This window comes from Dromaius novaehollandiae, chromosome 3, assembly GCF_036370855.1.
Source record: "Dromaius novaehollandiae isolate bDroNov1 chromosome 3, bDroNov1.hap1, whole genome shotgun sequence".
Classification (NCBI taxonomy): domain Eukaryota; kingdom Metazoa; phylum Chordata; class Aves; order Casuariiformes; family Dromaiidae; genus Dromaius; species Dromaius novaehollandiae.
The window spans coordinates 58952138-58979116 of record NC_088100.1 but is presented as its reverse complement, the minus strand read 5'-3'; the positions used below and the strand labels follow the sequence as shown (position 1 = coordinate 58979116).

At 41.5% G+C, this 26979-nt stretch overlaps 1 long non-coding RNA gene across 1 annotated transcript in view; it reads left to right on the top strand.

The window, feature by feature from the left end:
- Positions 1–23068, top strand: part of LOC112985980 (uncharacterized) — a 36177-nt gene extending 13109 nt beyond the window's left edge. Inside the window, exons 3-5 of the long non-coding RNA XR_010388360.1 lie at positions 15076–15336; positions 17224–17382; positions 19500–23068. This is a non-coding gene — a long non-coding RNA (uncharacterized LOC112985980). The remainder of the gene's footprint in view (positions 1–15075; positions 15337–17223; positions 17383–19499) is intronic.
- The last annotated feature ends 3911 nt before the right edge of the window (positions 23069–26979 follow it).

Genomic DNA, 26979 nt, shown 5'->3' with positions numbered 1-26979 from the left:
AACAGGGATGGCTGGAGGCAAAGAGGGAAAATTCAGTACATCAGTTTTCTGCGTCTTAGGAGCTTGGTGTGGCCTCTCTTACTCACATGCAGTAACCCCACTGGCATGGACCATTGCACTGACAGGCAGGAGTGAAGCACGCTTTGTCCAGTAATGAGCTACTATGTCAACTCAGATCTAATCTTCTCTGTATCACTGATCAAAGAAGTCTGCTCAGAAAGGAACTGCTTGAAGATAAAATGGGACAAGCTGGGGGATCTGTAACAACCACTCCTGTTTCATCTGTGTTCACAGCCATTTGTGGCTGTGGAAAGGGAGAGTGAGGAAGGAGACTTGCAAAGACACGTCACCTGTCTGCGCTTGTATATTTTTGTCTCTCTCTCTTACTATCACAGGTTTCTCACATTTTTAGTTAAGAAAAAAAACCCAGCTGAAACTGTCACTCCAAACATTTGATGTTTCCTTCCTTTCCTGTATTGATAGAGCAGTAGTTACAGTGACTTAGGAGGCAGCTCTATGGCAGTTGGAAACAGTCTGAGATAGAAGAATAATTGTTCTCTTGGGACCTTCAAGAGAAAGCTGTAAGGTGAAAGAAATTGTTGTCTGTTACATGGAAAATATGGGGCTGACTTACTTGGCCTGCTGAGGTCTGACAAGGCTGGTGGTGCCCAGCTGAACCCATCACACACACACAATCACCAGTGTTTGCTTTCCCAAGGAGTCTTCTGCCCATGGCTTTATCCCCATCACACCTATCACATTGTTCACCTGGCTGAAACTAATTTAAAATAATGTCTCTAGCATAAGTACTGTCTTTATTGTGAGGGAATGTTTATGGTATCTATAGGGGCTCAATTCTCAATTCATATTTGTTGGAGAATCTTGTTTTTCTGTTTCATTTACAGACGAAGGTCACCTATGTTGTGAAGGTGATGAGTTCATTTCATCTACAGCACCTCTCAATGCATCATAGCAAAATGGCCCCAAAGACCCAAAGAATTAAGCACCTCATGAACTTGAATGTATTACATATTCACAGTACTCCTTTGAGCTGCAGAAATATTTTGTCTTGTAAAGAATATTGTCCATATTGTTCAGATGGGCATGGGATGGGCTAAATACTAGATTCACAAGTAAATTTTGAAGTTTTGACTCTCAGTGTTGCCTGGAGAAACCCTTCGCTATGAGTTGGGCTCCCAAAGTCTGTCAGCACGTGATGAGGAGAGTGAAGTACTTCAGAACAGCAAGTCATGCTCTAGGCTGTGTAGTTGCATGTGTAGCAGGCATAAATGATGCTTACATGATGCTTAGCAGGCTGCTAAGAAACACTGTGGGTATGTTGCAAGTCCCAGCCCTTTCTGGTCTCAGCTACTGACACAGGGCTGCTGTGGGACATACTCTGAAACTCTTTCCTGGAGGTAGACCCTGAAGCAGTTTGTGCTCAAGGTTCTCAGCATTGAAGCCCATCTGATCCTAGGTGAGGAGGGCTGGGAAGACTGGACCTGGCCCAGAAGGAGAAGGAAGAGAAGGAGAGAGCAAATATGAGACAGAGAGCTGGGGAAGAGCCCTGCTGCTGCTCACGGTTGTGGGTGAATCTCTGGTGAAAGGAGGAGGGAGGAGCCCACCAGCAGGAGCTGGCCAAGCAAGGTCAAGCATTAAACCCAGCTTCTCAGGGCAGTGCCATCAGCAAAGCAGACCACAGGGCTGCTATCTTCAGCAGGCTATGACCCTTGTCAGCTTATTGTAATGCTAATCACTGTAATAGCTTGTCAGCTAATGTAATGCCTGGACAGTAGCCTGAACAAGACTCTGTGCCAGTCTACTCACAGCCTACAGTGAAAGGGGAAAGATTTGTGAATTAGAGATATATTGCCTCATGAGCAACCAGCTTCTGTGTTGGAGATGTTGATTCTTCTCTAAACACTTGGGCCTTCTGGTCTAAAGATCTCTTTCCTTGCCATGTATTACAGCAGGAGAGACCAATCTCAGCTGCAATCTTTGTTCATAAGGATGTGTGGGTTGTAAGACAGCAGGTGGTTCTTCCCATGATGTCCTCTGACAGGGCCTTCGATCTTCATACCTGAAGTTTGTTATATTTTGGCAAAGGACCATCCTTTCTCACTCCATCAGACATTGTAGGCTGGATAGTAAAAAATGGACTCAGCTATTTTTAAATGGTAGCTGGGTCTGTGGTCTGTTTGCCTGATAATGTGTTTTTAGCAGAATATGATAGGTGTCCTTTTATGGGGGAGAGAAAGGAGTAAAAACTCCAGTGAATAAATACATGTTTTTTGTGTTTTCATCACTCTCCTCCTGGATTCCTGCTGTCGAGAGACTGCAAAATTCAAAGAGATTATTTTGACGGTTCCAAAAATGCGTCAGACAGATCTGAGTTTTTTTCCTTGTATTTGTTTATGTGTGAGTAAGCACAAGTATTACAGGAAACATGGAAATGTTTGGTCTTTAAAGAATAGCTGTGGAAAAAGACCTCCTACTGATCAACAACTGCTATTTAATGCAATAATTTTTGGATGTCCAAATTGCTGATTGTTCTAGTGGGGGTTACATTCTGACCAGAAGGGATCCCACCAGTCCCATGTCATCAGTCAGAGCGCTCTGAGAAGAGTCTTTTCTGCAGCCATTTCCTGCTTCAGAACAATGACAAATGAGAGATGACCATCTTTGCTCTCCACAGTGCAGTGAAGTGTTTAGTGCAATCTCTACGGTGTCATCAAAAGGGAGAAAAGGATCTGAGTCCCTGGAGTACAAGGAAGTGTCTTTGTCTCAAAGACACAACCCACTGCTTGATTATGAAGGCCCAGCTAGAAGAGAAAAACAGAAGATGTCTCACACTTGCTGAAATATTAAGGGTCATTATGGGTGTATTGGAAACTAGTTGGAAGGAGACTGGAGGAAGCCAGGAACTTACTTAAAGTTCACCAGAAGTTCCTCTGTTATGAAGTTCTTGCTCAGAGGCAGGGTCCAGCCCAGCTGGCAGTTTGGAGGCTGTCTGTGTGCTTTCATCAGCAGTGCTGGCATGCAGGCCGCCCGCTGCACACCAAAGCCCTGGCACTTGGGCTGTTTTGTCATGACACATTGTGCAAATTCAGATGTTCAGCTTTTCTCTTATCTATGTTTTGTGTCATTTTCTACGTTGCTGCTAGGTGCAGGTCTCGTTCAATCTTCCTGTGAGGTAGCTGCAGAGTGCTGCCGGCTGGTCTTTTACATGTGATATGCACAAAGCTACAGCCAGACTCTTCAGTTTGAACTGTGGCCACATTTGTGTTAAGTCTGATACACCCATAGCAAGATGTGTTCCCTCTGCCTGCTTCTTAGTGGGTACAAAATAGGGTTTCAGCTCCATGCTGCTGTGTATTCTTAATCTAAATGGGGCTGAAGACAGTGAATCGACAAGACCTTTTCATTTCGTTTTACAAGGCAGCCAGCTGATGCCAGGAAGGACTGCTTATTGACATCGATCATTACCCTGTTGATAGCCCTGGGCAGACTGCTTTAACTAGCTAGAACTGAATCCAGTAATCATATCATGGAAAACGTACATCACGTTTATTTCAGTAGCACATCTGAATTACAGTAGTATGAGTTCCTGGCAAAATTCTCACTGACTGTATCAGAAGCAGGAGCAGAGACATTTTCTGCTAGCACACATGTAACTGAACTGTATTGCACAATCTGCTGTGTTTAGGCAGGACAGTGAGGCTATGATGTCATGAAAGCTGTAAAATTATCCTCTAAGATCCTTCAGTTCAAACGCTATTCAGACAAATAAAGATAAGCCCCTGTATGGTGTTTGTAAAATTGTATTTTGCATTGTTTTCTTGACATGACTTTCCCTTCAAAAAGCAGAAAAGTTCTAATAGGAATAAATAAAAGATACCATCCAAAAAGAGAGTAATTACAGAGGCATCTCCTTTTACCCAACTATCTATACAAAATGATAATTAGAAAAAACAGCTAAGAAAGAAAAGCAACAACAAAACACAGATTTGAGACTTAGATTGATCATTTTTTGCCTGGGAAAGAGAGAACAAGGAGTTAATCATAAAAAACATTGGTATAATGCTGACTAATGTGTTAATGAATCCAATTTTTGTTAAATAGCATCAACATGTTAGATATTACATTGAAAAAAAAATGAGAATGAATAGTTGGCCGAAATAGTCACTTGAGCCTTTTTTTTCCATGGTAAATGTAAAATCTGTGATCTTTGTTCAACAGAATGACTGAGGCATGAGGCTTGGGCCTATGTTAAGTTGCCATGAACAGCACAATCCAGGTGGAATAGAAGTGATTTGCTTTGGAGCTTTTCTCAAGTAGGATAGAACTGCCCACTTGCCCCATCCCTGCAGCATGCAGTGTAACAACTAAATATTAATGGCAATTAAATTATAATCTCAATTAAGATGCTGATTTGCAAAAATTTATAGCTTCAGGAGGAGGACACCGCCTATGTCTTAGGGTTCATCAGTGCAAATATATATCTGCTCACTTTGTACATTAACTTTTTGTATTTGTGGTTGTTATCCTAGTTCACTGATGTCAAAACTCTAAATGGCCAAAGTGTCACTCTTTGAATGGTCCCTTGCACATCAGTAGGACTGTGGACAGTATGCAAAATTTAACATGTGTGTAAATCTTGTTCAAAGCCTTTGTATGAAAATAAGACCTTATTTTACGTAAGAAAAATAAAGTACAAAAGACCTTATAGTGAGATTTGTAAGAAAGTCAATATTGAATACTTGAGCTCTGGATTTTCTGGATTTGGACAGATTGTTTCAGACACTGATATAATTCATTATTATGGGGTTGCAAAGCAATACCAATATGTTTGTAGGTAGCGTCTGCTCCCTTAAACTTTGCTGTATCTGAGAAAGGGGACAGAACACACTGGGAAGCAGAGGATACATATACAGTAATACATATATGTGTGTATTTAAAAGGTAAGTATCCATGAGTTAGATCATTGCCTCATTGTCATCATGATAATGCATAACATTAAAAACTAAACAAAACCCAGAATGCAACCTTTTTATTTCAGTTCTTCAGTAATAGAAGTACTGTAGCCTGTAAGACAAACTGATATTTAAAACAAATATAATTTCAGCTGACTGAAGTTCCTTATCCAGTCACATGCTACTACAGAGTTTGGAAACAGTGCAAATTTTAATGATGGAGAATCTCAGTTTTCAAACCTTATTATTAATAGCCGGAGAGAAATTGTAATGACATTTTCAATTATTGTTTAACCTGATCCTCACGGAATCACCTTAGAAAACTTGTGCCATGTAGATTAAGCACATCCTTGAGTGATTTGTTGTCTCAGGACCTCTGAGCCAAGGCTGAATGTGCCAGGAGGATCCTGTGATTTCCCCATTGCAAACTGTGCACCTTTGACAATGAAATGAGGAACTCAACACACTTGGAACCCTACCATGTCTTTGTGAATCTCTTCTCTGTATAGACCTGTGCTTTAAAGCACTGGTGAAAATGAACAAACAAACAAAAAAAAACCTGCAGCCTTCTCTACCTTCATCCTTTTCTAGAAAGGGACTGTTAGATCAACAAATTTTTCCTCTCAAGAGGAAAAATTAAAAGACTTGTGCTAACAAGACTAATTTTCATTTTCTTGTACTTCCAGAAAGTGCTAACTTACATTAATGATGGTTTTGTGGTTGAAGTTCCTGTGCCAAAGTTGTGGGGTCAATACGTGAAGGAGTTCCTGGAACTGAAATGCTCACCTAACTGGCTGAACTTCTGAATTTTCCTCTGTCAAAGTGCTCAGTAAATGTGCAAACTGGTTAAATTCACCTCTTTCTATTCAGATGCTTGGCCCAGGCTGTTCTTCCAACTGCCAAAACTTTGCTAGGAAAAAAAGAAGACCTAAAAGAATGTATTGTGATGCCATTTTTTGGAGGAGAAATGTTCTTTTTCTACCCTGGCATTAAACTGTTGAAGGTGAACAAAGAGGGAGACGTGTCTAGAAATGCACAAAGGAGCTGGGCTAATTAAGAGAGCTCCCATTGCCCCCCTTCATGAAAGCCATTATGCTTTTGAAACCCTGGAGATGGTTTCAGTGTGAATTTGTAAGGTTAGGAATACAGCTGGGATGCTGAGACTGTGGGCTGGGTGATATGTATAGAATGTGTTTGATCAGTTTCCCCGTTCGTATTAGAAAGAGATGGCAAGAAGAATGGGGTGGAAATACGCAGAAAGGACGAGCAGCTCCCTCTGGGATAAGTCTGTACTGATTTAGGTTGCAGGAAATCATTTTCTGTGTTGAACACATTTTTTCCTGGAGATTGCAATGACAAGATTTTTTTCCTAATCTATATCACTGTCACAGAAAAAATTTCAGTGCCTCTAGAAACACAGGACTCAAACCTGGTAGTTCATTTCTCCAGATGTTAACATGGTGTGGTACAGCACAGCTTGCTGTATACTAACATGCAAATAGCATGCCAATCTCTTGTCTTGCCCATGGTATTTTGCAGTATTTCTATCAGTCCCTGTTTGGCCTTTATCAGTGTTTGCTATTCAACCTAGAAAAATACTTTTCTTGCCTGAAGCATACCAGCTGAGGAGTTTCTCAAACATTGCTACCTCTGTGCTAAATGTATACGATCATAGCGTGCTGGACAGAGAGAACATGGGTGATGCAGAACACAGTGCCTCTCTCTAAAAGACACTGAAGATGAATAATGAATCTTCACTGTACCCCATTAAAACTATGAAAATTAAGGTTACCCAGGATGACACATTGGTAAGGAGATGCATATGCCATTCTTTCATTTCAGTCAAATTCACAGGCAATAACTCCTCAATTCCTCAGTGGGTAGAGTAAGAACAGATCCTTTACACTGTTCTGAAATATATCAGAATAGGTCCATCTCCTCTTCCTCCGCAAGCCGGGCTCTGATCACTTGATTCTAGTACCAGGGAGGAAGGATTTCCCTTCTCTAAGGGACTGTGGATAAACTTGGCAGAAAGTAAAGAGCATTAATAATAACAGATGTTGTGATGTTTTACTGTGTTTACAAGACCTCCATGTACTCCTTGTATCATTCAAAATTATATTGAAATGATTGATTCTCATTTAATTAATATGAGGTAAATTGTTTGTAGAACAGCTCAAAGCTCTGTAAAGATGCAAAGAAAGGAGTTGGAGTCTGTCTGAGGAATTCTGTGATCAGACCTGACTCCAGCCATTAAATATTGATATTCGATTAAATGGGAAACTATAATTTTGACTTGCAAACAAATACTCAGTTCTCTTTCTTTCCTCCTGGAAATAATATATTTTAAAGATATGAGCTCCACTGAGATTCTATTGGGAAAACAATACTGATTAAGGAAAAATAACCCATCAGAATGAAAGGAAACCCAATTTTAAAGTTGCTTTGCAAACAATATGCAGTCATTTATAACTGTCTAACCTTTTCTTTCAACATCTCTTCCCTTTGGCTTTTATTCAGCAAGTTACTTAAGCCTATGGCTTTCTTTAAGCAGGCAGCAGATTAAATTCCTTGTTGAACTGTGGTACGCACAGTTATATGTTCAGCTCAGAATAATAAATATTTGCTTGTATTAGCACTATTCAAAATTTAATCTTTAACCTCACAAGAACTCTGTGACAAGAGCAAAGGGCTTCGAGTTTCACATAAGCCTCTTCAGGAGAAGGTCCCCATGAGCACCATGCATGAAGGGCACCTTCGTGCAGAAGCAGCTATTGTTCTGTGGACAGTTCACTGAGTGATTTCTGGTGATCCTGGAAACCTGAATTTCCTGGGCTCATGCAGCAGAAGGAATACTAATACATTTGACAAAGGAATTGGACTAATTTTGCTTTTTCTGCCACACGGGGACATCACATTCCTCCTCATAGTGTCAGAAAAGAGATGAGTAGTCAACCTTTGAACGTAAGTTTCTTCCTGCTTTCCCACATGATGGTTAGTAGTAGAGGAATGATGGACGGCACTGGGCCAGTCATATCCGCAAGTGAAAATTGGTTGGGTTTCCAGTTTTCATGAAGTAAATTTATTCATTTCAACCTGAATTGTAAAGGAAAGTTGAGACATACTGAAACAATACAGTTTGCATATTCACTGAAAGACCTGGCTAAACCAACCCAGAGCTCTTACCATCTTTCTGACCTGAACACTTCACAGAATTAAGCAAGGAGAAAAGGCAAAAAGTCAGCTTATTTACCAGTAACTAGCATCCTCTGAAATAAGCAGATCCTATGTACATGCATTCAGTGGGCAGAAAGGAGATACACCATTCCAGTTCAGACCAGCACTTTTCTACATATGCATTAGAGAATTAGGAGTACCTGAGTCTCCCTCCACCTCCCCAGGCTTGCTACATGCACATAAACATGGCACCATCTCCACCACGATGTCACTAAACAAGCAGATTAAAAAGTCTCTGATGGAAGGGAAAGGAGTATGGAAAGTAACACACACTTAGACCATGATCCTTGAAATAGTTCGGTTGCTGTTGTTCCTGTCTTTGAGTCCATATACACCTTCACGTTGTGAGTAGCTATAAGCCCTAATGCCATATACTCACAATTATCCATGAATACTCGAGAAAGCAGGGAATAGGCTCCAAGTAGGTGCTCAGCTGTTGTCAGAGACATTGTCGAGCCTTCAGTGAAGCCACTGAGCTTACTTAGGGCTATGGTCAAATATGCTATTGGTAAGTGGCAACTGGTAAAAAGTTCAGATTCAGCATGTTGCCTTTTTGAATTCTGTGCATAGGGATGACTTTCTCCCTTGGTCTATCATCCAATAGCTGAAATGGCCTCAGAGATCATCCGGAAGGTCTAGTTCTGTATACTTAAAAGACCTTTGTAATATATGTGTATGTACAAAGCAGACAGCCCTTGAAGCATGAAGTTTTGGAGGGGTGGAGACCAACAAGTGAGCAAATCTCCTGTTTAAGATATTACTGAGTGACCGCAGGAGGGAGAAATACAGGGTACTGTGTCCTGCAAGAATATCATATAAAGGAGATAAACCATTATGTCTTTCCTCCTCTCCTATTGGAGTGCGAGGAATTATGCTGTCTCGTAACACTCAGATAAAGTCAGAAGGTTGTTCAAGGCTCAGCGGGTTGTCCCATGTGGGTACTGAGTACCACATTTGCGTCCTTCTGAGGATCCTGTAAAGGTAGGAACAGTCTAATCAGTCTATCGAGGAACCTCAGCACCACATCTGTGAACAGAGGGTGATAGTCAAAACCAGCATGTAGGTGCATCGAGAGGGAGGAAAAACCAGATGCCTTTGTCTGTAAAAGACAAAAGAAAAAAAAAAGCTGTCCAAGGTGCAGGGCCCAGAAGCACTTTGTGGCATTGCTGGCCTTACACATATAGCCTCAGGGAGCTATTTCATCATGGGGCAGAGCCTCCCAGCACCCACTCTATGAGAAACTGGAGTGACTGAGGTCCTCTCTGTGACCTCTGTAGCACCCGGGGGGGGGGGGGGGGGGCCGGCTGTACCAACCTTTAGCCAGGTGAATGAGTGCCACAACTACTTTACTGCCACTTGTAGCAAAAGGCAAGAAAACACAAGCCAATTAACAGTGAAAACCTGTGTCTTTCTGTCCATCATAGCTGAGTAGGCTCTTCCAGGTGGAGAACAACTCTGTGTCCCTTTCAAAGTATTCCCATCTAAGAGGCAGAAATCTACTCCTGTCTGAACTGGAAGATTAAAAAGTGCTTTCCTGGAATCCCTTTCTGAGCTGAATCATATTGCTTTAACCACATTTTTTATGGCACAAGAGATGTTCTTTTGGTTCTTTACCCTGTGCTGTAGCCCCTCATCCTTTCTTTTCTGTCCTCCCCATCCTGAACTCATTCTGTCACCATTACCAAAACTGTATTTTGCCTACAATACTAAGAAGCCTTGAGCTGGCTCTACATTCAAAAATATTGAAGTTAACTGGGCACTTAGAAATGTGGAGGCAGAGGAAAATTTGAGTCATATACAACTGTACTATTTGAGTGAGACTCTTTGTCTCACTTAGAAAGAAATACTCTGAAATTTTAGGTCTGGGGAAATTTCAAAAGTTAGTTTCTACCCATTGCTCTCTAAGTTGCAATTTTAAAGCTTAATCCTTCTGTCTCCCAAAATGCATATGCTGGTTTTTCACTCACAGCTGCATCACTCACAAGTGGCTGGGCTTGATGTATAAGTGGCACAGCACTCTGAAGTGCATTGATACAAACCTTGGCTATGGCAGCAACAGTGAGATGAAGCTATGCTGGCACATTCGGGGTCTGATGAGATACAAACCTTGGCTATGGCAGCAACAGTGAGATGAAGCTATGCTGGCACATTTGGGGTCTGATGAGTTGCTACTCTGAGCTTTGCGGGAACCTGAGACACAGCTTGTGGTGTTTTGGAATAAACATTTTAAATAGAAGGAACAATTTTCAGTAAACTGTAGGGAGGGTGGGAGAGAAGCTTTGCCGTTAGAGAGGAAGCTGGAAATAAAGGCTTTTGTTTCTTCCTGCTTGGAGGGGTCACTCAGTGTCTCTGAACTTCCAGTTACCTCCTATAAAAAATATTACAGCTGTTAATGTGAACCATTGTAGTGCCCAAGTACAAAACAGGACAAGCTGAATGGTAGAGCTGGTCTTTGTTTTTTTCTGGAAAGAAGAAGAAAAAATGAGGCAGAATAAAATGGGCGCAAGTTGTAAGGTCTTTTCTCTCCATTTTAAATTGCTGTAATAAAAAGGGCCAATATATTAACAGCCACACAGAAAATAACTCAGAGGAGGAAAGGAATGATAAGGTGGCCTTATGCCCTAAGAAACAGAGCTCATCTGGCTGGGTGCAGTATCGTATTAACACAGGACCGATACCTGCTCCCTGCGGTAGCTCACTCCAGCTCTCTGCGAGGTGTTACCTGCCCCATGCCCCAGGGGTACCCTTTCCCCGCAGCTGCACATCTGCTCCCAGGAGGTGCCAGCCAGGGCAGCTCCTCTATAACCCTGTGCCTGGAGCTGGGTGCACACCCTTTCCAGCTGACCTGCGTGTGCTCAGTGCTTCCCAAGGATCCCCAGCTTCCAAAAATGGTGGCCAAGAAAGCATATGTGCATATGGGACAACCCCTCAGTTCCTGGTTGCCCTCTCTTTTAAGGGCCCACTGGCAGCACGCTCTGGTCTGCCCATGCCCTGGCTCTGGTGAGAAACCCTCTGGTGGGTTGCAGCGAAGAGGAAGAGGGCAGCGGGAGCAGACTGCCACTTGCCAGCGACCCAGCTGGTTCACATTGGCTCTTAAGGCCCCCCTGGGAAACATGTGAAAATAGAGGAATATTAACTTGTTTTTTGCACATCCAGGCTCTCTGCACAAACTCACACACCTTAGTCAGTCGTGCCTTTGATAACTCCTCCAGGCTCCTCTCAAATTCTTAGGCAAAGCTGGCATTGACATTGCATTTACTGACAGCCAGCTGTGTCCTGCTTGGAAAGCAGCACTTTGCTTCCACTTCCCGGCTTCCTAGTCTGCCCTGGCTGCAGAAGAATCCTGTGGAAAAAAATTGAATACCAGGTCTGTGTCATAATGAATATAGACGAACGGCTCAAATTAACATCACACAGGGAAACTTATTTTTACACTTCCTAAATTTTAAGTGCCTGACTTTGCACCTTATCAATATTCATAGATATTTTTCTTCTTTTACATTTTGTTATTGTTAAGGGAATCTCTGACTGCCAATTAAGTACTATGAGCAGTCCCAAAGAAAGCTGCAGGTTATTGGGAAATATATTAATTTGTTCCAGATCTCACTTTATTTATCGCCATTGGTTTTGGAAGCCAGCAACTTTAAAGCAGGCTTGCAAATCATTTCAGCATGTTAAAACCCACAGTGGTGTGTAGCTTCGTCTGTGTATACTGTCTGCGTATGCCTTAAACAAAGATGAGCATTTTATGTCAAGCATTCAAAATGACCACTTAAGAACATGGGATTTTATTTAAATTTTGGCTGCCCAGTATGTGCTTGACTACATTTCCACTAAATAATAATGACATCAAGAGCTTTGTTAAATCGACCACAAGACCCGTATGTATTTCCTATGGCTTTCTCAGGGGACAGCCAGTACACTAATCCTGCCAAAAGGCAAGAGGCTAAAACGTTGCAGGGACTGAGTATGGTGCAAGACCAAGCTGACAAACTACTGTCAGGTATTAAAGTCCATCACAGACCTATGTAATTTAGGATTATTGCTGCTGTTCTTGAACATGAAATAAATACAACACAAATTTGATGTCAGCACTGTGGGTTGGATGATCACTTGAATATATAACTGAGGATGTTCTGTTGATGCTGGAACATCAACAAATGTGCTTTGCAGTGCATCCACTTTCCTAACTATTGTGTACCATTGAGTTTCAACACTGAAAACTGCTGCCACAGTCCATGCACGCAAGGAAATGTTGCCTGCTATTTTGTGTTTATGTGTGGAAATATATCTTTGCTCAAAGGTCCAGCAGAAGTGATTATTTCATTTCCACTATCTGTTGATTAAAGATTTCAGCCAGTTGATCTGGTACTAGAAATAACATAATGTAAGTTCAGTATAGCTTGAATAGCATATACTTCAACAGTTACAGTGAATTTCTTACAAGTAAAACAAACTGATAAAACAGAGCTTGAAAAGAGTTTATGAATGAGAAAAAGGGCTGCATTTGTTATGTTGATGGTTACAAACCATTTACCTAGCTCTGGTGCAGAATCAGGCAAGTAGGCTTTCTGGAGCTGTTACTCTAATTTCCAAATGGTGTCTGACTCCAGGAGCTGCAGAAGCTGTGCTGAAGGCAACGGCGGTTACGTAGAGCTTGATAGCGTCCTCCAGCATGTCCTTCCCCCAGGCACTGCAGACTGGGCTGCGTGCTCATAGTCTGTGCTCTGGGAACTAGGGTGCAGAGCTGCTTCTGCTTTTGGATAGGAACTGTCCTGGCCACAAAGTACAAAACACTGGAGACTTCCTTGGGAGCAGTCCTCCTTCATGCTCCAGAGACAGGTATCTGCAGTCCAAGGAAAAGCACCTGGCAGTGGTGTTTTGCTGGGAGACAGAGAAGCAGGAAGTAGGACAAAATTCTGCATGTCAGTTGGGGCACTTGGACAAGGAAAAATGGGAACTGAATGAAGAGAAAGGGAGGGAAAGCAGTGTAGACAAAGAAAGCTAACCTTCAGTGGTCAAGTGCTTCTTCCCTTTCTTGTTAACATTGATCTGATCCTTTCTTATCATGTCTACTCTGTTCATAGAAGGCTTTGTAACAGGATGTCAAGGAAGAACAAGGACAGAATCTCACTAGAAAATTATTATTTTAATTTTTGATTACAAATGACTAAAAATAATGCAAACATACACTGATGATGATAAGACACCTGAAAACACACGGAATGTCTAATATGCCAGTGCGGGGTTTGGAAAAACTAGGTTGTTGCATTGTATCCACTTAGTTTATCAGCTAGGTTCCCAGGGTATATCTCCCATAACCCAAAAGGCCCCTGCTTTTGGATTGCCATTCACTAGTCGCGTGAGTTATTTGAGTGCACAAAAGTAGTGTCTGTCTGTGTGGAGACACCTACCTCAGTGGTAAGTATTTACACTGGGGAGAATCAGCAGCTGCTGACGTTCCACCTGATAGAGTGGTCAATATATCAACAAAGTAGATACAGCACTGGCTGGGAATTGCTGCTTTAGGACAAGGCCTTGACGTGCATAAATCTGACTCCACACTCCTTTGTCAAACATCCAAGTGAGTCAGTTGTGTGGCACATTGTAGGAACCAGAGGCCCATTCTGATTATGTATTTATTATCACTCTCAGTGCATGGCAGTATTAATAAAGTAATCACTTTTTGGTGGTATTGGAAACGCAAGAGAATAAATCTGTTGTGTATGACCCAGTGACTCCTCTGTGGGAAAATGTTCAGAAGTAGCAAGGTGTACTCATTCCTAAGGTCTCAGGGGAGTGACCAGGGCAACTGCACTGTATTACAAGTTTATGCAAAAGATATTTTGTGAAATGTTTTTTTCATATTGCTTGGTTAGCCAGGGAATATCAGTCAAGTCGGAAATCAAATGATTACAAATAACTGGGGATGGAATTTTTACTGACTAGTGGCTGTTTCTGGTATTTGCCCACTAGATGGCTGTAACTGTTGAAGGTAAGTACCTTAAACTCCTGGAAGGGGCTTTAGATGACAAAATCTGCTTTCCGTTCTCTTCTGAGCTGCTGTCCTCACTTTTATTACATAGAGATCTTTAAGAACTCAAAGGCGGCAGAAGGATGGAATTCCTCAAATCAAAGGTGCAAAATCTACCTTCATCTTTGGCAAGGAGGAACTTCCAGGAAGGGGTTCAGGCCTAACCTGATGAATAGTTGCATCAAATAAGATATTATGAATGAAACTTGTAGGCTAGAAGGAATAGAAAAAAGACTTATCAGGAAATAAACTGTATCCTGGAGCTCAGAAAAAGTAGGGACAAATTGAGAATTTCCAGAAATAAAGTTCATGACTTAAAAAGAGAAATTACAGCAAATAACAATAGGTTAAGAAAATAACATAAAGGAAAAGAGAAAAAAAAGAAGCAGCACATTTACTATGCTGTAATAATATTACAGAGTTTAAGGATAATCTAAGTATTGTGTAAAAGTTAAATGAACACTCTGTCTCAGCTTTCAATAACAATGATCATGGAAATCATAATGATTATTTACCTTGAGGTAAAAAGGAGGAGAGTGAATGGGAATGTAAGTATGTTATCATGTCTGAGGTGGAAATAAGACTCAGGTAAGATACCCAGATAAGATGCAGTAGATAGCATAAAGACATAAGAACAGACTCACTGGGTTAGACTGAAAGTCCATCTATCCTGACTTCCCACTTAGTATAAGTCTCCGAGCCTCCGGCAGTTTGTGGCCCAGGGATTTCTGAGTCAGAGGAAGTGTGGGGAGGGTTGTAGTTATTAACCTTCAGTTGTTTCCTCTTTCACTGAGTTGTTCAAGCTTCTCTTTATCTCTTTTTAACTTAAAGCATCCACAGCATTTCAGGACAAGAAATTCCACAGGTGATTGTAGAAGCACCTCCTTTTTTTTGCTTTGAATATGTCTTCTTCAACTGGAAGAGACAGTGAGAAACTGATCCCCATTCGGGCTCTCCATGGCCTCTCCATGTACTCCAGTCAGGGGACTGGACAATCTCCATCTGTGAGACCAGCCAGGAAACTGCTCTTCTAGCAGCAAGGATTTTTAGCACAGCTTAAAGCTGAGACACAGAGCGATTAAGGAAATGGAGGTAAGTAGAAAACAGGATAAATGCTGCCTTGGTTGCTTAAAGCATTCTAGTTCAACATGAAATCTCTCTCTGAGAAAAATAACTGATCTTCTAACTAAAGGAATTATAGTAGATCCAATTTTCTAGGCTTCCAAAGAAGTATTTGGTACTATGCCACTTGAGAAATAGTTACACTGGGGAAGATGGAGGTTGGTACAAGTTACATCAGCTGCACATAGAGCTAGTTAAAAGGGAAGTAAAAACATGCTGGAACACCTGTCAGGCTGGAAGGAGATGCCTTAAGACCCCATCTTGGCAATGGTGCCACTTAATATGTTTGTTTCATGAGCTTTGCATAAAAAGCAGGAATAGCTGATGAAAATTGGCCATGATAAATGGGAGAGTGGGGGATCAAAGAACCAACTTATGACAGGAAAATAGAAGAGGTACATTAGCTTGGTGAGGGGTGGGGAGGGATATGATTACTCTCTGCAAACACACGGGGGGAGAAGATAAGCTAACTAAAACTAATGTTGAAAGAAACTAAATGCCAATGTAAGCACAGGAATAAGTGGCCATAACCTTATCATGACTAGGTATAAAACACAGTTTTTTTGATGGCATTTGACCAGTTCATAAAAGTTTACTTTCGTAAGACCATGAAGATCTTCATTTTGTCATTTGCTGTCATTGACTGATGAACCACTTGCTTCCAGCCCCTCAGAAGCTTGTACTGGCAATGCACGTTCCAGCTAAGGGCGCTGCCTGCTTGGTGATACCTTTCCTGGTACGGGTTATGTGCCAGCCTTGAGCAACTGCCAGCAAAATGTACAAGAGCCTTGGCACATTTGTTTGTGGTTTCACCAGTTTCCAGAACACAGTGTCCTTCCCACTCTTTCTTGGAGAGCCTTGTCTCAAGCTGCCTATTTTTAGCTCCTTTTTTGCCCACTCTCCATGGTGGGGGTTTTGCCTCCAGCCTCTTAAAATGCTCTTCATGTTCTCCTTGCATTTCTTTCATTTCTTTTTTTCACAATTCTCTCTTTTTCTCACTAATTGTAAAGCCTGCACAAGGCTTTCTTTGAGATATTTCAAAAGGACATAACACTCCCTAAACACAAGGTTTTCAAATCCCTTCCTCTTTTCTGTCCAGGGCCATACTGTCTGGTAACAGTCTATATTTTGTCAGATCAGCTTAGTTGTGTTTTCTGGTCATCCTATTAAGACCTGAGAAAGCTGTAGTGTAAGACATACCTGGGAAGGCATGTACATTAATTGCTTGGAAAAAAATTTTCCCACTGAGCTTAAATTTCAAGAATTCAGAGAGTCTTTTTTGTATGTTAATGTAGGGCTGGTTTGGATTTTTTTTTAACATCACTGTTAAAGAGAGACAAGCCTGACTACAGAGTCAGGTCTCTTCACTTGCTGCCCTGGTTCACTTGTTGATCAGATTTGGGATCTGTTGGAAAACACCGCAGCTCCCTCCAGCTAGCACATCTGTTTTTCCTTCCCACATGAACGAGGACATGAGGAATGGAAGGAGAGAGGCTATATATGTGGGTCCTATTTTGACTTTCCCCACTGTCACAGTGGGAATTTGGACGTGCCTGGGGCATGGCCCTGGACCAGGGAGCAGGCTCCAAGGTCCCACAGCATTCTCATAGCCTGGTGATACTTAGACTGTCACCTGTGAGTAGTATTAATTTATCCTGAGGTTGTTTAGGTTTGTAGTGTTCATTTTAAGGGAGAAGCAACAGAAGCATGGAGAAAGGACTTGTTTTGCCCAAAGCTGTGGCAGGCCTGGTGATAGAGTTTAGAAAACCTTATTCCCAGATCCAGAAACAAAATAGCATAGGTAATCAACATAATGTTTGCTATTTATTTATTTTTTTCATATTTTTACCTTTCTAGGACCAAGCATATTGACTCCCACTCCTGATTTATACACATCACCTCTGGTGAGATGAAAACACACTCATGGATTTCAGAAACAGAAAGGCTTACCGTGATTACAGAGGCATAGAAAGAGATGCCCTGGGATACAGTGCTGTTTCACATTTAGTCACATAGGTATATTATCTAATGTGATGTTTCAGCAGTAGAGGTGATGAAGGATATTTACGAAATGTAATAGATGACAAGCTGGTGAATGTCACTGTTATGCCATTGTTCTGTGACTTTCTTTACACATTGCACTTCAAATGACAAAGTGACAAGTGGTTATCTTTTACCAAATTATTCTATTTTCCATGCGAGATGTACAAATACAAATCAAATCAGTCTTTGGGAACACACCTCTTATTATCTGCTTTTCTTGCATAAAAGACCTGTCTCAAATGTCTGTGGTACATCTATTTCAGTATAAACGCACCGTGGTTAATGCTTGATTTGAAATCCATTATAGACATCTGAGAAAAGAATGTAGCCATCATTTCTTTCTTCCTCTTATGCCAGTTTGCTAAGAGCTCTCCCAACATTTTCATCTCTCTATTTCTCTTCCTCTTTTATATCACTGTTGCAGGAATCATTCTGAGAACTAGGACCTTTTCCCAGGCTTCTGACTATGTTGTAGGCTGCAGGGCACAGAGGGACAGCTCTGGATGTTTTGGTTTTAATGATATTTTCATGAAAATTGATAAGCAATGCTGCTGGGAAGAATCACAAATAAGAACAACTGCAGGAAGTTGGGAAAGAAGTAAGTGGACAGGGACTGGCCTAAGCTATCATCTGGCATCTCCAAAATGCATAGGGATCAGAGAAATATTTCTTGAATTATTTAAAGGAACCGAGGGACATTTTGAACATATGCCACCAACGCTTACTCAGCAGATAACCCTGGGTCACAGTGACCATATTAACATCAGAATGTGAATAAGAGATACTGGGGAGAGAGTGTTAAGGAGGACTGTTCTGGTTAGACATAGTTTGTATTTTTCCCCATCATGTGAAGATTATCGTGAATAGCCTTCCTGAAACTCTGTGTTGCTACTTTATATTTTTCAGAATAGGGCAATGGCTTTTCTAAGACTGATTTCTTGGACTGAACATCCTGCTTGACTTCCCTCAGCAAAGCTCCCCCCAGTGCCTCAGAGCACTGGCTAGTGCAATACTGGGCTCATGGCAAGGAAAATATCACTCCCTTTTTGTGACTGAGTCCTTTTAGGCTCCCCTTAGTGCATCTCCTGGCAATGATTAGGAACATCTACTAATTTTTTTAAAGGCTACTCCCCCTCCCATAGACGCCAATCCTGTGAAGTCCTGAGGAAACATACCAAGATCTGAAAAGCTATTGTTTGGTATTTCAAATCCTGGTCCCTTTATGTCCAGCTGGTGGGAAAAGAGGAGAGACAGACAGAAAGAAAATAGGAAGGCGGCAGCAGGGAATGGGGGGGAGGGTTAGAAGTTTAGCGCAAAATGGATAGAACTTGGGATAAACACATCCAAAAGATGGAGAAAAGTAGGACAAAAGTAGAGCAAGGCATGCTAAGTCCTGGTCCTGCTAGATGTTCCGTTAGGGGCTTTGTGCAGGCAGGGGGAGTTTTCCTCATATGAAGGGGGGGAATAATTAACAATATAAGCACCTCAGAAAAACATGCAAAAAGAATAGAAATCAAACAGAATACCAGCAAGAATGAGAAACAAAAAATATTTAAGAAGCATCTGGAGTATAAAGGCAGGAGAAAAAAACAAACAAAAAACAAGTAAAGCAAGTATTCTGTAAGTGGCTTCCTGCCAGGGGCAGATGATTTTGTCTGTCTATGCCACAGTTCTTCCCCTAGCAGAATGGAGCCATGGCTGCTCTTCCAGTTTTTCAAAAGCACTTGAAATCTAGGAGCTGCTTGGATTGCTATTAACAGTGGATAATGTAGAGTGAGAGAGAAACATGCTACAGAGATGGAGTCATTTAGGAAATACCAAGACAAAGGTGACTTTATAATAGCTACCAATATGTAATAGTGCTATTGAGACTTTGTGGGAGAAAACTAGGATGTGTTTAATGAAGATGAAAAGAGCGTCAAGAACACTTATTAAAAAAATCAGCAATATTAGTGTGCAAAGAGTTGACCTGACATAATTGTAACTTTAGGATTTTTCCCCATTATGTTTCCAGAAAGATTTTATTGTTTAAAGTTAAATACAAACTTTTCTGTTGGTCTGAGCTTATCCCCTCCCATTTCCATTTCCAGGCTGCAGGTCATCAGATTTGCTCACTAACTGTGATGGAAAAATCTTCAGAACAAAGTCTTCTCTTTGGATGACTGGGCCAAATACACAGAGTATTTACACAGTCTGATATCCTGCAGCAAATGCAATTATGGTCTGTCTGATAATCTGATGTGTTTCTGATAGACATGCATAAATGTACAGACTACATGGGAAGCTTTCTATGGGATTGCTTGACACATTTTTGGGTCTTTTCCTTGGATGAAATGGATTTCTAAAATGACTTGCACTGGTAACAGCTGAAAATTATAATAATCTCTTTCATCTTTGACATCACCGAAAAACACATGGCTATTCTCTGTTGCAAAATCCTGATGGTCTTTGTCAGTTGTTTGAAACTTCTGCATGTATCTTCCTTACCCATCCATGGAGCATCTAATTTCATCTGTATCTCATATATAGTTATATTATGCAAGCTGTTGGATGACACTTTATATTTGTTCAGCACCACTATGCCTTAAACTCCACTTGAGTCGTGGCAAAGTTTGGGCCATGCTTGGAAAAACAGTGTCAGAAGAAATCTGGATGAAGTTCAGACCTCTCATGTTTCAAATGGCATTTGCCTGCAAGACAGACAATAAATTGTGACAAAAAGATCATCTTTTTGGTGCTTAGAAATTTAAACAAGATATGACAGATAAAAAGAAGCATTAAAAACATAAGGTTATAGTTGCACTTGTATGTGAGGAGTAAGGCACACACCAATTCTTGCAGCAGAAATGCAAATCTGATTTTTTTGTCTCACAGATAAGTGTGTGCAGAACATTTAGGAATGATTAAGGATGGAGTCTCTTATGAACACCAGTCTCCTGGCTGCATAGAGAGACCTGCTGGTAGTTTCTTATAATGAAGAGAGCCTCAAAGAGTTTCTGTCTTCAAAATTCCGGGATTAAGAAATAAGAATGTAAAAGCTATGAATGGTGAAGAAACTAATGGCTTTCTTATTCCATTCATTTACAAACCATCTGTGGACTACCTATTGTCTGAAACTGGCCTATGGAACCATATCATCAGTGTCATGTTTTGAATTAAAAGCTTGATGAAAAGAGTGCCTGATGGTCTGCAGGTTGGCAGTGATCCACAGCTGCCTAGATTTTGAATCCACTCATTGATTCAACATAGATTTTTACATGTCACACATGGGGATAGACATCAAATTGTCTTCTAATAATGCCTTAATTGTGGCTATATGTAGCTGCAACATGTAGCTTGTTCTTTCTTCCATTTTTTTCCCCCAATATTCTAACTTAGGAAAGCTAGATGAAGGTTACCATACATTTCTAATGGATAAAGACAAGAATGTTCTTTTTTTCTCTGGAAGCATTAAGTTAGAACTTGAAGGCTGCCAACATAGCTACTAAGTGCTTTTAAATATCACTGTTGCCATAATGGAGAAATTGGGTCACGTCCCTGAGCTATGTTGTGAAGACTGAACAAACTTAACTGTTTTTATGAGCTCTGGGTTTCCTCCACAGAAATATAAGATTTAGTTCCGGCTTTGTGATCCCTGTGATCACTGTAATGTTATGGCTCACAACCAAACCAGAAATAATAGGGCTGCCAAGGAACAGAACTGAAGAAAATGTTTTCAGGTTTGACTGGGACTTCAGCATCTGTCCTCAGACTGTGGGGCTGCCCTTTAAGGATTACTATAATGTTACTATCAGTAAACTACATGCAACCCCATGGCCAGAGGCTTTAGGGAGGAAAAGCTATCTACGCCCTCTATTGAAGAAAAGGGTAAAATGCTGTCACACAAAGCTTCATTTGCTAAAGTCATCTACCCACAATTACCCTGGAGAAATACAGGAGTTAGTTTATTATAGCTGCACTTGGACTTTGGGAGTTTAATAGAGGTGTTATCTTGTAGCAAAGACTTCATTTCCATGTAGTCAAGACTTTCTGCTCAAGATTGCTGAGGAGTCTTGCTCTTGTCTAAGCAAACTCTACCATAAGAACTAGAGATCAACCTGCCAAGAGAAATATGGGCTATGGCACCACGTTGGCCTGGTCCCAAAACAGCTGGTATGGCTGCGGGACAGTCTTCACCACTAGAGAGAAGGGAATTAGAGAGGTGCCTACCAAAGGCTTTAGAAGGATGTGAGAGGGGTACTCTATTTACCTTAAACATTGTATTTCTGTTCCCCCCCCCCCCCAACATTCATGATTGTATTCCCCATCCTCTTCTAAAGACCTTGTTTCTACACAGTCTTAGAGAACTTTTGAATGTGGGTGGTAATGTGGGTGAATGCTACTAGGGAAGGAACACTGAATTTCCCCAGATTTCTATATTAGTCTTGAGCCAATCCAAATGCTTATTGCAACCCTCTTACCCTCTTACCCCACAGACTCTATCTTCTAAAAGATAAATGGCACCCAGAGGGTGATCAGCCTCCGACTGGTAGCGGTGCAGGTCCCAGGGGCCGGTGCAGAGCTGTTGGAGGTGGGAATGCACAGCATCATGCAGCTTCTCCAGTGATGTGACAGGTCAGGATAAAAAGGAGTCCCCTACTCCCCTTACGGCATATACAGAGCTCACAGGTCTTACAGGGACTGTAAGGCACAGAGGGAGTGTTTGGCCCCAGGACAGCAAGCAAAGAGCTGAACCTAAGCCTCCATCTCTCAGGCGGCTCATTCCCTTCCCACACTGTTCAGTGCGATGCATTTCCAAGACAGCTTCCCAGGGTTTATCTCGGGGACTGGCAATACCAGCCTTAGGACAGTGTTTCCTCCTTCAAAGTCATCTTCTGCTGTTTGGGTGAAACTTCACAAACTATCTAAAGACCAAAAGTGGAAATAGTCAACAACTCAGAAAATGTGCAGATTCTCTTTTTTCTCCCCATTTCCTTCCTCCCCTGTCAGCTTAGATGAGACCGGCTGACTGCTTTCTAGTGCCTTCATGCAGTGAGAGTGCTCTCTGTGCCACAGTAAACTTTGTCTCTGTTAAATCAACCCTAGAGGCTTAAAATACACTTCTAAAGGCCTTTTTGTCTGACTGGTGCAATGTCCTGTATCCCTGGTGCTGATCACATTATGTCAGTTTTACTTGCCACTTTTCAGCTATCTTTATGCGTTTTATTTCTGAAGACCTCTGTCAACGATCTAGTTGCACTGCTGCTTCCCTATCAGAACTGAGTCACAGCTGGGGAAATACATTTTAAAACTATTACTAATCTCTATTTAAACCCATAAGTTTCCGTAGTACTTGCAGAAGTGAACTGGAAGAGTCTAGTCATTTTAGTGAAGAACTTGCAGATTCTACCAGAGGTTCAATTGTGCAGGAAGCACAGCTAACTGGATATAAATATACATTACCACTGTAAGCACTGTATTTGTCTATCAACGTACAGGACATTGGAAGGGTTTATCTGCAATGTAAAACTATGGACTACTTCCATGACAGGATGATAAAGTATGGCTTCTCTTAAATTATATAAAAGATATAGATATAAAATTATATACAGACACACATCTATGTATGTCTTGATATATCTGTTCTTAACGACCACTTTCTGTGAGAGAAAATAAAAGCTCTATCTTTTTTAGAAAAACTCACCGCTCATGAAAAAATATTCTTCCTATTCTTCAGTGTATACTACGTATGCATATATGTGCTACATATATATATGAGATATATGTGTGTGTGTGTGTATGAATGAGATGCAACTACTCTACCCCCCCCCCCCCACACACACACCTTAAAGTTTAAAAAAACTTCCTTGTTTCTATAATCATGTGGGGAAACTCTACTGGCTGTCTCTTTAACAGCTGCAGAAGTTCATGTTCATTGCCCTCTCCCCTATTCCTTCTTGTAGACATTGTGATAATCTATTCTTTGAAGTTCAATGTGTCACACATTTCGAATGAATGCTGGAGGTATAGCCATAGGTCGGTGTGTGCCATTCGTGGCTTTAATTGTAATCTATGCCCCGGTTTCTCCAGGGATTGTTTGACCCTGACACTGCACTGAATTTATGAGAGTGAAATCCCTTCACAAAGGCAAGTACTGAAAATTTACTGCATATTTTTCACCTTCTGGGAAAATTATTTGGTTTACAGAAAATCTAGAAATGAAATGAAACCTCTCAACCTCCTAGAAGCAGGTAACTTCAGCTGTACTTGGAGTGTTTTCTTCTGGCACCTTGCAAACTGCACAGCAGCATGACTGCCCAAAATATAACCCTATGACTGAAAATAAAAGAAACTAGAAAGCACAGCCAAAGGAACAGAAAGGTAACTTAGGTTCAAAATTTAGTGCTGAAAATAAGAGCATCAGACAAAACAAGACACTGATTTAATCATTCAATGCATTTTTTTTTTTAAAACAGCCAATATCTTGTAAGCTGTCATTACAACTTCCTCGTCTGGTGTGGAGGACCTTGTGTAGCACAGTACTTCAACATGCATTCGTATATAGGCATCTTTCTAAAACCACTCATTTCTATTTTCCCCTCACTATCATTTAGAAAAACCTGCACCTAATGTTAGAGAGATGCTCATATATTCTGCCCAATCTGAACTGTGGAGAGATGAAAAGCTTGCACCGTTCCCTGCAGATGGAGCGCTGCAAGCCCTGGTCACCTGGTCCATCATGCTTTGTTTATGAGCAAGAGCTTCATCCAGCTCAGCACAGCTGAGCTGCCGGTTAAACAACAAACTACTACTCCATATGTGTTGCTATTATCATTACTACTATCAATTTGTTTCTGCTTTCACGGCTATTGCTGAGAGTGCTGGAAGAGTAGAAAAGGCTGCATGGAAGGGTGGATGGAGCTGGGTACTCCTGCTCAAGCTTAGAAGCATCTGCTCAGCTATATTTTGCCTCTCTGAGAGACAGAGTCATAGAGGATGAGACCATTTGTTTCAGAAAATGGCAACCTGGTGTGATTCAAAGAAAAAGTGTTTCTCTTCCTTCACCCCCAGTGCATATAGCACTGTATACCCTTGTCTGAGGTAACTGATCCAGTCTCTTCACAACCCCACTGCCTCTGAGCATAGCATGGACCAGAATCCCATCATGCTAGGTGCTGCACAGGCACAGCACAAGATTTTTAAAACATGTAGTTGCTTTCTCTCATGAGCTGAATTGTCTTCTGTGCTTAAGGCTGGCCATGCAGGGAGCTTGCAGAACAGCTGAGTTTAAGAAAAGCTGCATTATTTAGCTATTATTATTTGTACTAATGCTGAGTGCATTTCCTTCTGTTCTCAGTTCTTTACTGAACACTACTTTGTAATCCAGAGGCTCAGAGAACTCCCGTCTTGCAGATATGGAAACCCAAACCGGCTCTGCTGAGTCAACACCAGGTCTCAAAGCACTGTAGGCGCAGAGACCCTGAATGCAGAGACCTGGAAGTCTGATAGGTCCAGACATGGTACTGATGCAGCCATTCAGTACTAATAAGACATACCTGAAAAGAATTATTTTCACAATTCCAGTAATTATGTAATTATATAAATTACTGCTTCTACAGCTGTGCAGATAAGACTGCGTGGGATTACCTTACTATCTTCAGGACACATCACACTGGGTGGACTCTTGCACTAGGCTTTGTGCGCTGCTGTTTTGTACAGCAGAGGTGTGCCCCTCGGTCATCACAGCGAAGGCTGTGGCACAGGACTGCAAAGAGAACAGAAACAGAAGTGAAGCAGCATGACAACATGTCAATTCCAGTAATTGTACTGAGGGCTGAAGAATACATCAGGGATCAGGCCACCACCTGATCTCAAACAGCATGGAGGTATTGCTTCTGCTAAAGCTATGCTGAGTCAGACTAGTCAAGAACTTGACTCTGTATTTAATCTTTTTCAGTAATTCTAGATAGAATCAGTAGCAAAGTGATGTTACATTAAAATATAGACATTTGTACATACATATAACTTTTTTTACCATATCTCTTTGTAAGCAATTTTATATTTGGCTTTGAAACATTTGCACTCTTATCCATTTTTTATTGTGTATGGATAGCTAAATAAAGACATCTATCTGTCTGAAATGTAGGTGCATAAGATTCCTGTACAGAGGCTTCTGAAGACCACAGGAACCTAAATTCCTAAGGAATCTGCATTCCCACCAGCAAAATTCCCTAAATGCCTAAAATTCTGTGCAGTACCTGGGTGTGGACAGTAATGTGTGCCCTCACCACCTAGTATGTTCTGCAGGGCCTGCCCTGGTAGGTGTTTCCCACAGGAAGTGTACACAGTCAGCTGAACATCACATACCATGGGTCAGGACCAGAGGAAGAGTTGCTCAAAAAGAGGTGGCTTCGATGTGTACCACATCAAAAACTAAGAAAAAGAGAAAATTATGTGTATTCCCTGTAAGCTCCTGCTCAGGGAAGGTCTGAATGAAAAGCAGTATGCTTGCTGTATAAAGCTGGTTTTCGTCCTACACTGCTTTCAGCCTTTTCTCACCCTATGTGCCATCTCCGTCTCCCACCACACTGTGGCTCGCAGTTACCTGGCCTTATCCATCGAAGTGTCTGAGGGATCTATCTTCCCTCAAGCTGGTTGTTGCTTTTACTGTTCCTCATCTCTGACACCTATCTTTAGTGTTTCAAATTAGCTCAATAGAGTTACAGATGTGAATCCCAGTTTTAGATGCCGATCTTTCCTGCTGTAAGGAACTGAGGCATCTCCTCCACGGCTGTGGATTCAAAGCCGAGAGGGGTAGAGAGCTGGGTTAAATACTGTAATGACTCTTTTGGTGTAACCAGCCCTTCACCTCCTGAAAGCATCTGTCAACTTCAGAGTTTCTTAAAATAAATAATTCACCGATATCTTAGCATACATGCACTGACCCAGCTGACTGTAGAAGGAAGGTGACAAAGATTCATTCATGTGATTAAATTCTCTGCTTTGGTAGCCATCTTTGCATCTGTCTCCCTTTTTAATGAACAAAGTGGTTTCACAGAGAGTCCGAGGATTCAGATCCTTCTGCAAAGGGAGCAGTCACAAAAGCACAGGGCTCAAGTAGCTACTTGTGGGGCTGTGGCCTCCCTGGCCAGAGGGCTGAAAGAGTGACAAGGAAGCAGATGAACCGAGTCAGTTCCGCAGTGTGTAATGGAGCATAAGGAGCCAGAGGTGCTGCTCAGGGAATGTCCACCCCAAACACTTATAGGATGACATGGGAAGCCCACAGACGGGAGAAACCTCCTTTTCCTCTGACTGCTGTTTTGACTTTTCCTCAGGCTGTTCCTCTGCTCACAGAAAATGTATAGAGGTGATCCTTTGTTTCCCTTGACACCATGCCAGTATCCCTGAATCTCCCTTGCAAAAAAAGCCCTCTAATGGAGAGGAACTTCAGTTCCCATACCTTGAGTATTCTATTCAAGAGGTAAATGAAAATCAAAACTTTATTTAGAAATGTCTAACACATTAATGACAAATCTATACAGGGTCAGTGGTCAGTAATGGTAAGTAACCCGGGGTAGTAGGTAGTTTTGG